We start from the raw sequence: 12,231 nt of genomic DNA, 5'->3' as shown, positions 1-12,231 counted from the left end.
GTATTCTCAAGAATTCTTCAATCTTGCTGCAACGAATCAGCTAACTGAGTTTTTGACGCAACAAACAGCGCGGTATCTTTATGGATTGAAGGCCAATATACGCGATTGCATAAGCTTGCAACGTATGACCACCCCTGCAGAAGTTGAAGAGTTAGCTGTTAGCATTGAGTTGTTGGAAAAAAAAAGAGTAATCAGTTCGCTGGGTACAGAAAGAATTGGTGAGATTCGGCCAATGCAAACAGTTCGAACAAGGCCAGGGAATGGGAGCAATAGACCAAAGCACCGGAAAATTCAACAGAAACCATCCCTCGAAGCTCCAACCATTTTCAGAATTCTTCTCGTGGACCGAATAATATAAACAACCCATATACCAAGTTTCGAGGAGAAAAGTGCTACAAGTGTGGCAGCTTTGAGCATGCCACCGTTGTTTACAAGGGACACAAGACAGTAACCCTAGTGGAAGAAGAGCCAGAGATGGTAGAAAGGGGTGTGATCGAAGAAGATTATAAGGAGGAAGGTGATGAACTTGCCCTAGTACTTTAATGGGTCCTATACTCAAAACCTAATGAAAACATTCAGAGACACAAGATTTTTCGATCCAAGTGCACGGTTAATGATAAAGTTTGCCAATTGGTGTTAGATGGCGGCAGTTGAGAGAATTTCACTTTCAGTTAACAATTGAGAAACATCCTCACCTATATCTTGTGGGTTGGATTAAGAAGGGACCGAGTGAGAAGGTGACAGAAACTTGTAAAGTTCTCATATCAATCATAAAATACTACAAGGATGAAGTAATTTGTGATGTTGTAGACATGGATGTCACTCATGTGTTACTAGGCATGCCGTGGATATGGGATAGAGACGTCATGCATCGAGGTAGAGAAAATGTTTACAAATTTACATGGGGAACACATTTGATTACTATGTCTCCTAACGGCCAGTCTTCGGTTGTAGAAACTAAAAGTGCCAGATTGAAATTGATTACTTTAATCAATACTGAGCAGGCAGTAGCAGCAGAAGTCAAGGAAACCAAGCAAATTTGCGTGGTTGTTATGAGGTTTACTAGCACCTGAACCTATTTTTAAGGCTCAATCGATTCCTGCACAAGTGCAGAAAATACTATAGGGTTTTGATTCCTAATGAATTACCACCTATGTGGAACATCCAACATCAAATTGACTTAATCCTTGGGGCCAATTTGCCTAATTTACCACATTACATGATGAGCCCAAAAGAGAATGAGATCCTGCTTGAGAAAATTGAAAAGCTACTCCATAAAGGATTTATTCGAGAAAGTTTTAGTCTTTGCGCTTTTCCTATGCTCTTATCCCAAAGAAAGACAAGTAGTGGAGGATGTGCATTAATAGTAGGGCCATCAACAAGATCACGATCAAGTACCGTTTCCCTATTCCTTGTTTGGACGACATGCTAGATGAGTTCTATGGTGCAATGAGATTCTCCAAACTAGATTTACAAAGCGGGTACCATTAGATTAGAATTAAACCAAGGGATGAATGGAAAACGACATTCAAAAGCAAGGATGGATTGTATGAATGGCTAGTTATGTCTTTTGGACTATCAGATGCACCCAACACTTTTATGCGACTCATGAATCAGGTGGTATGATCTTTTATCGGTTCTTTTGTTGTTGTTTACTTTGAGCATTTGGAGCATTTGGAGCATTTGATTATGGTGTTGGAAGTATTGCAGAACAACAATCTTTTTATTAATCTGAAGAAGTGTAGTTTTCTCACTTCCAAGTTGATATTTCTTGGCTATGTTGTGAGTTTCGAAGTAATTCATGTTGACGAAGAAAAAGTAAAAGCAATACGTGACGGGCCAGTTCCCAAAAATGTCTCCAAACTGCGCAGTTTCTATGGTCTAGCAATGTTTTATCGGCGTTTTATGTGCAATTTTAGTACCATGGTAGTCCCGATGATCGAGTGTTTGAAGAAATGAAAGTTTCATTGGGAGAAGGCCCAAGAGAAGAGTTTTGCACTGATCAAAGAGAAGCTCAGAACTGCTCCAATTCTAGCCTTACCTAATTTTGATGAAGTTTTTTAAGTCGAGTATGATGCCAGTGGAGTGGGAATTGGTGATGTCCTTTTTGAAGACAAACGGCCCGTAGCTTTTTTGAGTGAAAAGCTTTATGACGCCTATAAAAAATGGAGTACATAAACGCTCAGGAATTCTATGCCGTTGTTCACACCTTACGCTAATGGGAACATTACCTTGTGGGTAAAAAATTCGTTCTTTTAAAATGGGTTTGTTGATGCACAAAACCGGAAGGGTCTTGGAACAACGTAAATCCGATCGTGAATCTGCATGAAATGTAAATAACACAAGATGTATCTTGGTTCACCCCAAGGTTTGGGCTACGTCCACACTGATATTGTATTTATCTGAGAGGTGAAGGAGAGAATGTGAGAGCCTCTGTAATGAGAGTGAGGCTTTGAGAGGGGGTGAGATGGCCTAGGAATTAGTCTATCCTAATTGTGAGGGTAATGGGTCATTTTATAGAATAAGGGCTCCTCACTTATTACATATTTGCCCATTCTTTTATTACATAATTACATTTAAGTCCTCCGAGTATTTATACGAGGTCTAAATACGGAAGCCCTAAGTATGGTATAAACAGTAGTCCCCCAAGTCTTCAGTCAAGAGATTCTTTTGGCTTGAGACTTGAACTTTAGTCCATGTGTGGACCGAAGTAACTAGATGTCGTCTAAAACTGATACTTCATATGCGGCGGTGCTCAATCTGAAATGATGCTCAACTAGAAGTAGCACATGTTACGAGGCTGCTCGGCTTGTGGCTTATGTTGCCTTGGTTGGCTCAGTTTGTGGTGTTTGAAGGTGAGGGAGTCCCTTTTATAGAATAAGGGATCGCTCCTCAATACATAAGTGATGGGTTAGGAGTGATGCTCGCAACGAGAAGGTTGCTCAACTGGCGGTGATGCTCTCTAATGAAAGTGAGGGAGTCCCTTTTATAGAATAAGGGCTCGCTCATCAATACATAAACATTGGGCTATAGTTGATGCTTTCTAATGATGGTGAGGGAGTCCATTTTATAGGATAAGGGCTCGCTCCTCAATACATAAGTGATGGGTTAGGAGTGATGCTGGCGGCGAGGCGGTTGCTCAGTTGGCGGCGGTGCTTTCTAATGAAAGTGAGGGAGTTCCTTTTATAGAATAAGGGCTCGCTCCTTAATACATAAACGATGGGCTAGAGTTGATGCTCTCTAATGATGGTGAAGGAGTCTCTTTTATAGGATAAGGGCTAGCTCTTCAATACATAAGAAATGGGTGTTTTCTAATGAAAGTGAGAGAATCTCTTTTATAGAATAAGGGCTCGCTCCTCAATACATAAATAACAGGCTAAGTCCCCCAAGTATTTTTCATAAGGCTCAGTTGAGGCCCAATATATGGTACATAATGTAGTCCCCCAAGTCTTCGGTCAATAGAGTCTGTTGGCTGGAGACTTCAAATTAAATCCATGTATGGGCCGAAGTGACGGTTGTTCGGATGTGGTATTTGTATACCCTGCACTGAAGCTTTGTAGGTGAAGCTTTACAGGTGAAGCTTTGAAGCTGAAGCTCTGTAAATGAAGCTTTTGAAGCTAGAGCTTTTGTAAATGAAGCTTTTGAAGCTAGAGCTCTGTAAATGAAGCTTTTAAAGCTGATTGACATGAGTGATGCTCATGAATGTTTATGTTGATTGACATGAGTGATGCTCATGGATGTTGACATGAGTGATGCTCATGGATGTTGACATGAGTGATGCTCATGAATATTGACATGAGTGATGCTCATGAATGTTTATGTATGATTGATATGAGTAATGCTCATGAATGTTTATGTATGATTAACATGAGTCATGCTCATGAATGTTTATGTATAATTTGGAGTACTGGGCGTACTTTTGATCACTTGGTTAGTGATAATAGCGGCAGGTTGCTGAATAATTTGGAGTACTGGGCGTACTTTTGATCACCTGGTTGGAGATAATAGTGGTTGGCTGCCAAATAATTTGGAGTACTGGGCGTACTTTTGATCACCTGGTTGGCGATAATAGTGGCGGGATGCCGAATAATTTTTTGTAGTACTGGGTGTACTTTTGGTCACCTGGTTGGTGCTATTTTGGGCTCAAGGGCCTTCGGCCTTCATACAACATTCCAGCCCATTTATTTTGGGCTTTGTCGTTTTTTTTTAATTTTTTTAAATTTTTTTTATTACCCTCTGATGGGGTTTATACAGATATCTCTGAAAGATATGAAAAATAAATTACATCATTCAAAAATAAAGGTTTCAACAGTTGCAGATCGTTGATGGGTACTACGCCTACTACGTACTGGGTTGCTTCTGTTGGTAGCGTTCGTTGGCTTGGATGGTTTTTGAGAGACTGGGAGTAACAGCTGCTGTCAAATCTGAATTTGAATGAGCTGGCTTGTTGGCCCATCATCATCATGGTTGTGGACTACACCACCCCACCATGCATCCCCTTAATATTATCTGCTGCAGCATCATGACCATGCACATGCAACTGCTGTAAGATCTGAATTCGAACAAGCTGGCTTGTTGGCCTATCATCATCATGGTTGTGGACTGCACCACCCCACTATACACCCTATTAATATTATCTGTTTTTGCTTTTGTTTACTTTCTGCTTTGTTATTTTCTTTTTCTTTTTCTTTTCACTTTTCCTTTTGCTTTCCACTGCGTCTCTGTCTTCTGCCATTAACTGCTGATACTAGTGCAGTAAGAACAAGAGTTCCAGTGCTTGAGCAGCGAGCACAAGCAAGATATCCAGTTCCAATACAATATTTTCATCTTTTTTTCTCCTGCTGTTTCACATTGTTTATTTCAACTACCATCAATGCTGAGATCACTCCAACTGCTCATCCTGAGAACAACGCCACAATGGGATCAACTTGGCTCAAGTGCAACGGCAGATGCATATTTACTATAAAATCTTTATATGATGTACCTCCTATCCCCAGCTTCAACTCCAGAGAGGGTGATATGAGGCCACCGAAAAGTATAAATCCGGCAATAATTGAATAACAGACTGCATAATACTGCTTAAGGTTTTCTGAACTCAGGGGAGGCAAAAATGGAATGAAAGACGGAAAACTAGGAAGTTCGTTTTCTTGGTCTAACGTTCCAAGCTCTGCGCTTTTAATCCTTTGTTGTATCCACAACCTGCGAACCTCTTCCATATGCAAGAAAATCTTGTTTCGTCGGCTTCAAATATTATCTTTGATCTCCTGCAACTCTATTTTGGCAAAGTCCTGCACCATTTCAGGCCCTCTATAATACAAAATCCTGCGGGGTTTGTATCGCCGGCGGGATTAGGATCAGAGTCGACAGAAGGACCGAAAGAGGAGGAGTCGGGGTCGGACGCCATTGCCATGGATCTCCATTTGAAGCTGCTTGTTGATTTGGGGCTTCTTGGGTAGCTGAATTCGGAGCAGCTGGAGCTATGCAATTTGTACGGGCAGTAAGGATTTAGCGGGAAAGAAACGGCCAAAAGTCGACCGGAACAGAGCATCTCTTTCTGTCTTTGTAAAACACCAAATAGTAGAGCTCTCTCTTTATCTAACACTAGGAGTAGTAGTAAGGGAGCAGCAGCGTGCAGTCGGACGACGTCAGGGTGGTGAGGAATATGAAGGGGAAGATCCATTTGAGCTCCACTGTTTGGTGGTGCCTCAGATGCGAGTAGTAGCTCCTGAGCTTCTGTCTGAGGTGGGGACTTCGTGCACGATCCTTGGCTGTTTCGTGCCGTATGATAAAAAAAGATATCAAAGCGGAAAATGAAAACGGAAGCTCACTTCGCATAAGCTTTTTAGGGAGCAGCAGCTTTCGATTTCCCCAGGAGAAGAAGATGATGAGACGCTGTATAATGTAGAAGGAGAAATGAGGGAGGCGTTGGAGGAGAAGATGCCATCCAACGGAGCAACAACTTGAACGGAGCTAAAGCAAGTGCAGATTCTGATGAGAAATGTTTTGATGATGTAGGGATTCTGAGGACACTAGATTATCTTGGAATTTCTCTGTTTGTGTTTTTGTGATTTTGCAGATTCACGGTGGAGGTGAAAAAATGAAAGAGAACCGACATAGCTTTTTGTGTCGTTTCCCACAGAAGGCGCTAAATGTTGATGCACAAAACCGGAAGGGTCTTGGAATAACGTAAATCCGACCGTGAATCTGCATGAAATGTAAATAACACAAGATGTATCGTAGTTCACCCCAAGGTTTGGGCTACGTCCACACTGATATTGTATTTATCTAAGAGGTGAGGGAAAGAATGTGAGAGCCTCTGTAATGAGAGTGGGGCTTTGAAAGGGGGTGAGAGGGCCTAGGAATTGGCTTTTCCTAATTGTGAGGGTGATGGGTCCTTTTATAGAATAAGGGCTCCTCACTTATTACATATTTGCCCCTTCCTTTATTACATAATTACATTTAAGTCATCCGAGTATTTATATGAGGTCTAAATACGGAGGCCCTAAGTATGGTATAAACAAGGTTAACAGTCAGAAGAGTGTAGACAAGATGTATATGCGGTGGATGATTTATCTCCAGAAGTTTCTTTTTGTTATTAAACACAAGTCTGGAGTCAAGAATTGAGTGGCCGATGCATTGAGTCGACGGGCACAACTTATAATAACATTACAACAAGAAATTGTAGGGTTTGAGTTTCTGGCCGAAATGTATGAAGGTGATTAGGACTTCAAAAGTATTTGGGCTTCTTGTCTATGCAATCAACCCATTTCAGATCACCATTTATCAGATGGTTTTCTCTTTCGCGGCAACGCTTTGTGTATCCCACGATGCTCCTTGCGAGAAAAACTCATCCGTGATTTGCATGGTGGTGATTTAAGCAGACATTTGGGGTGAGACAAAACGATCACGAGCTTGATTGCACGGCACTATTAGCCTCAACTCAAGAAAGATGCGAGCAATCTTGTTCGCAGGTGCTATGTTTGCCAAACTTCTAAAGGTCAGTCTCAAAACACCGATCTTTATATGCCTTTGCCTATTCCTAAAGATATATGGCTAGACCTCTCTATGAACTTCGTGTTGGGACTCTCTCACACCTAGAGGGGCATTGACTCTATCTTTATGGTGGTTGATCGTTACTAAAAAAATGACTCACTTTATTGCCTGTCGAAAAACCTCCGACATTGTCTACATCGCTCAACTTTTCTTTCGCGACATTGTGCGACTCCATGGAGTGCCACAGTCTATTACTTCTGACTGTGATTCAAAATTTCTTAGTCATTTTTGGATTACCTTGTGGAAATTATTTGGTATCGATTTGCGGCGTAGTATTATGGCTCACCCACAGACGAATGGTCAAACTGAGGTTATAAACAGCACCTTGGGTAACATGGTTCGTAGTGTTTGTGGCGACAAGCCAAAATAGTGGGACCTAGCTCTTCCTCAAATTGAATTTGCCTACAACAGTGTTGTTCACAGTGCAACTGGTAAGTCTTTTTTCTCCCTAATGTATACTATTATCCACCAAGCATGTAGTGGACTTCATCAAGCTAACTAAGAACAAGTATGAACATTTGAATACATATGCAAGCTATTAACACTTTAAAGTAGGCATGCATCCAAAAACAATTCATAAAACCCATGACTTTCAAAGCCTAGTATATGGATGACTTAGAGAGATTTTAGATGCTAGTAAAAATCCTCTAAGTGGCCGGCCTCTATGTAGAAAAAGAGAGAAAATGTTTCACCCAATTTCTATTAGAAAACCCTAATGAGAAAATTGCTATAAAGTTGCTTTTATAACATTTTCTTTGGTGAGTGGCAAACTTGTAATTAAGCAAGCTTGCCCATTCACCCTAATGGCCGGCCTCTCCTTGTTATTGGGCTAATTTGTCCATTTTGTTTTAGTTGTCATACAACTTAAACATAATGGGCCTTGTGGACCAAAACACTTTTGGGCCCCGAAACCCAAAACCAACATATAAGCCCAATACGAACCTTTCGTATAATTAATTAACTAATTAATTAATCTTGACCATTCTTCAATTAAACCATTTAATTGCTTATCCATTTCATATAATTTCTTCACTAACATCCTTATGTGGTGTGCGATCCATTAGGTTCCAATTAGCGAGGCAGTGGGCGATGTTACTCTTAACGATCGATTGTGAATTGAAACCACATTTCAATTCTCCCTTAAGATTAGTGCTTGCTAATCTTCAGGGCTTCCACAAACCATGAGTGACACCTAGCAGCATATCATGGTTACCCAAGCTAAGTAGAATTGGTTGGAGAACCTATCCAGTTACAACTACAATGCAATACGGTCCTTCTCTAATACAATACTCTTAATCACATTGTTTAAGTGATAGTTTGTTTCATGTCTACTATCCAATGTGATACTTTCATATATGATTCCTTTGAATATGATTTGGAACAAACTTCCTAAGTCATATTCATATGCTTTGGCCAAAGACTTTAGAATCATATCTTAGAGTATTCTCCTTCCACCATGGAAGGTTAGAGATCCCTTGTTGTGCATTCATATGCCTACATGACTAGATAGCTTGACCCCAACAATGCCGTGGACAATCCGAAGGAATGCCATTGACATGATCAAAGATCAAGGACCTAACCATTAGACATCTATGATGCCTCAGGTCAAAGGACTACTTTGCATATTGCAACTTTAGAGTTCATACATGACATGTATGTTCGAACTCTCTTTTGATCGACGTTCAGTGTACTCGATTACTTTTCGAGCACCTATGTGTTTGTCTCAGTGTCCAACACCAAATGACTTGAGACTAGTTCACACTCACGTTTGAGTCAACATAACACATACTAACCTTAGCGGATTGTCAATGCCCAATTGGCAATCCTATGGCTAGGAACGTTTTAGGAATGAACATAAGAGAGAGGTCTCGATAATCTAACTCATTAGATCACTTCTCTCTTAGAACAAATACATTCCTTGGATTCCCTTATTGCTTAAACACATGATACAATAAATAGTGATTAACAATAAGCTTTGCCCTTCATTAAACATATAAAAGTTTAATACAATAAGTATTCCAAAAGCTATTACATCAAATGAGTGGCTTTGTGGGCATACTTCCAACAGGGATTTCACACTATAAATACACCTTCTTGGCGTATTGTTAGGGGCTTTTGATTCCCCATTGAATAAAAATCGAGATTAATTCTCCCAAGCTTCTGGTGTTCCAGATTCTATCTAAGGGTGACCGTTCGTGATCCATTTTCTTGTAACTTCCGTTGTGTCAATAAGTAAAACAAGGTAGGCGGTGTACGGGTGGTTTTTAGGGACTCGGAGGGGAAATGTTTGGGTGTTGTCTCTAGAATATTTGAAGATGTTTGCTTTCCTATCCAAGTGGAGGCGCTGGCAATTAGAGTTAGGCTTGAGACTGCGGTTGAATAAGGCTTAAATATGATCGACTTCGAGAATGATTCGCTTCAGATCGTCTCGGTGTTGCAGGACTCTTCTACTAATATGTCGCACATGAGACCTATTATAGAAGATGTAAAGCACCTGCTGTCTATGGTCGTTGAAGCTTGTGTTGCCCACATCAGTCGCCAAGCTAACTCAGTTGCTCATCGATTAACTCGTTTTGCTCTCCATTGTGGTAATGATTGTACTTGGTTAGATACTCCTCCATCTATAATTAGTAAAAGGCTGGTGCACTATTGTAGAATTTTGTACGCAAGTTCATAAAAGTTTACAAGATATTTAACTTGAAGTTCAAACAGTAAAAAGAATTAAAGAGTGTAAAAATTGCTACCCTTAACGCAATCTGTTCTTATGAAAAAGAAAAACATTGTGTATTTTGGAGAGTTCAAAAATGGATAACTCATTTTTGTAGTTTGTATATGATCCTTGTATTTTATTTGGAGTTGGATTCTCTCCCCTCCTAATCTCATTCCCCTTCCATCCTCTCCTATTTAAACAGTTATGATTACGTCACGTCTACATCTTGTTTTGAATTTTTTATATAGAGAATAAGACAAAAAGAAGAATGTGAGAGGAGGGAATGGAAGGAGATGACTAATATGAGGGGAGAAAATCCTACTCCATTTTATTCATGGATCTCTCGATTAATGTATTAAGAAGTGACTCCTTTTTTTAACATTCCATTTGTTGTGCTATTCATAGAAGTTATAATTAGCGGATCCCATAGTCCACAGCACCTAAAAGCAGGTTAATAATGGTTTATTAATTTGAGCATTAATTAAACAAATGGAGTATAATTAAACCAAAATTACAGTGCTAATTTATGTCCATTTTATTTTCTAATTTAATCTCCCCAATCATCATATGCTGACAGACCAAATTAAATAAGCACAACATGAATTTATGTCCATTTTAAAGGAATATGGATCATATGTACCTTGCATGCATACATGAATTTATCTTTGTCCAATCTATGATTTCATATATTTCTCGAAACATTTGTGGAATAACTTTTAGATGAGACACTTCCTTAACAACCTATATTGCGTGAAGACTTTGTGATTGTTCAAAAAAATAATTAAGAGACTACGTGATTGATCGACTATATTAATGAAATTTCTACCATGATAGCTTGCTTTTAAAGTGATAGAACTTCCACATCATTGCTGGATTGACAGATTCAACTTTTCCAGATAATGTTTATATATCATAATTACGACGCTGAATTGTGTTTTTAATGGTCACGAACTCTTACTTAGATGTAATCAAATTATCAATTAAGCGTCATTGTTTACTTGGTTTAGTGACACTTAATTTTAGTTTGTATGCCGGAACGAGGGAATTTCTGAGATCAAGGGTTTCATAAACAAGAACTATTGAATGAATTTGTTTTCTCCCAAAACAAATATGCTGAATAAGTAAGCACGGCTTGGAATGTATTAATTGAGCAAGTGATATATAGTCGAGCTAAGATGTGGTTTATGAAGTAGTGTACGTTGGTAAGGTTTGGGATCCAAAGTTTAAGAAGAATATTACGCTTTAATAATTGATGATGAATGACCACACGGATAAAGCGAATTCGGATAACCATATATATATAAGTATGGACCCCTCTAAAGAAACAGACCTCTCATGAAAATATTGAGGCCACCATATATTATTTGTACCAAATTGTCAAGTCTTTGGTCCCTCGTTCCTCACATATCTATACGACTCATACCAATACCATCAACTTCAACACCATAAATGACTACCTAACAAGATAATCCCTACTTGCTGCTCCAAATTTCACCCTTTTAGGAATGACTGAGAGTCAATTCCAATTTAGAATTTGATTGAATTCACATTCATGTGCCCAATTCAAAATTAAGTTGAAGAAGATAAATTAAATTTAACCTATGAAGTGAGTTTCAAATTTCATATCCATTATCATAAAGAGTGGTTGGGACGCCGGTCCACGCAAGTTGATGACTCTCACTTCTATCTCTTCACGCAAGTGTGGTCTCAGATTCTATAATCCTTAGATACTAGAGTCACTCACGCGCATAACAACAGTCGCTAGCAAAAATTTTAAGGTAATCTTGAGAGTCAGATAAAACAGACTATGCTATTAGATGGTGTGTACAAGTTCTCTTTCCCAATTTCTTAATAAGGGGATAATGGATTTGCCTAACCTAGTATCTGTACATCTTTTAAATGGAAACTAGGTTAAAAATAACTAAACATCATTGTCCTTTGTTTTCCGTAATTAATTTTCTGGGCTATTTTAATTTTACACCAGCATTTCTTGTATGATTATGCTGATAATACGTACAGTCTAAACTGAAGAAAGTTGAAGTTCCATCATAAAACTAATTGGTAAAGAAAGTTGAGGTTCTACCATAAAACTAATTGACAATATGGAGAGTAGCCCAACCTCTTATAAACCCATGAAAGGTCTCTCCTCCCATCAATGTAAGACTCATTCTCAACACGTCCCTCATGTGTGGCTAATTTTCAAGCCTAACACGTGGACGACACAATAGGGTGACGTGGAGCGCGTGTGGCCATTTGGCTTCACATGTGGGACAACCTGCTTTGATACCATGAAGAAAGTTGAGTTTCTACTATAAAATCAATTAGCAATATGAGAAGTAACCCAACCTCTTATAAGTTCATGCAAGGTTCCTTCTCCCATCAATGTGGAACTCATTCTCAACATAAACCACATGCATGGATCATGTTTTAAAGCCTCTAATACAGGGCCTATTCCACAAGAATTGGGA

The 12,231-nt window shown here is 39.3% G+C and overlaps 1 pseudogene; it reads right to left on the bottom strand.

Annotated features, from left to right (window-relative positions):
• Positions 1–4,691: 4,691 nt before the first annotated feature.
• Positions 4,692–5,564, bottom strand: LOC126618211 (protein ORANGE-GREEN, chloroplastic-like; annotated as a pseudogene).
• Between the last annotated feature and the right edge of the window lie 6,667 nt (positions 5,565–12,231).

This window comes from Malus sylvestris, chromosome 4 (assembly GCF_916048215.2).
Source record: "Malus sylvestris chromosome 4, drMalSylv7.2, whole genome shotgun sequence".
Taxonomy (NCBI): Eukaryota; Viridiplantae; Streptophyta; class Magnoliopsida; order Rosales; family Rosaceae; genus Malus; species Malus sylvestris.
The sequence above is the reverse complement of the archived record's forward strand: the minus strand, read 5'-3'. Positions and strand labels throughout refer to the sequence as shown.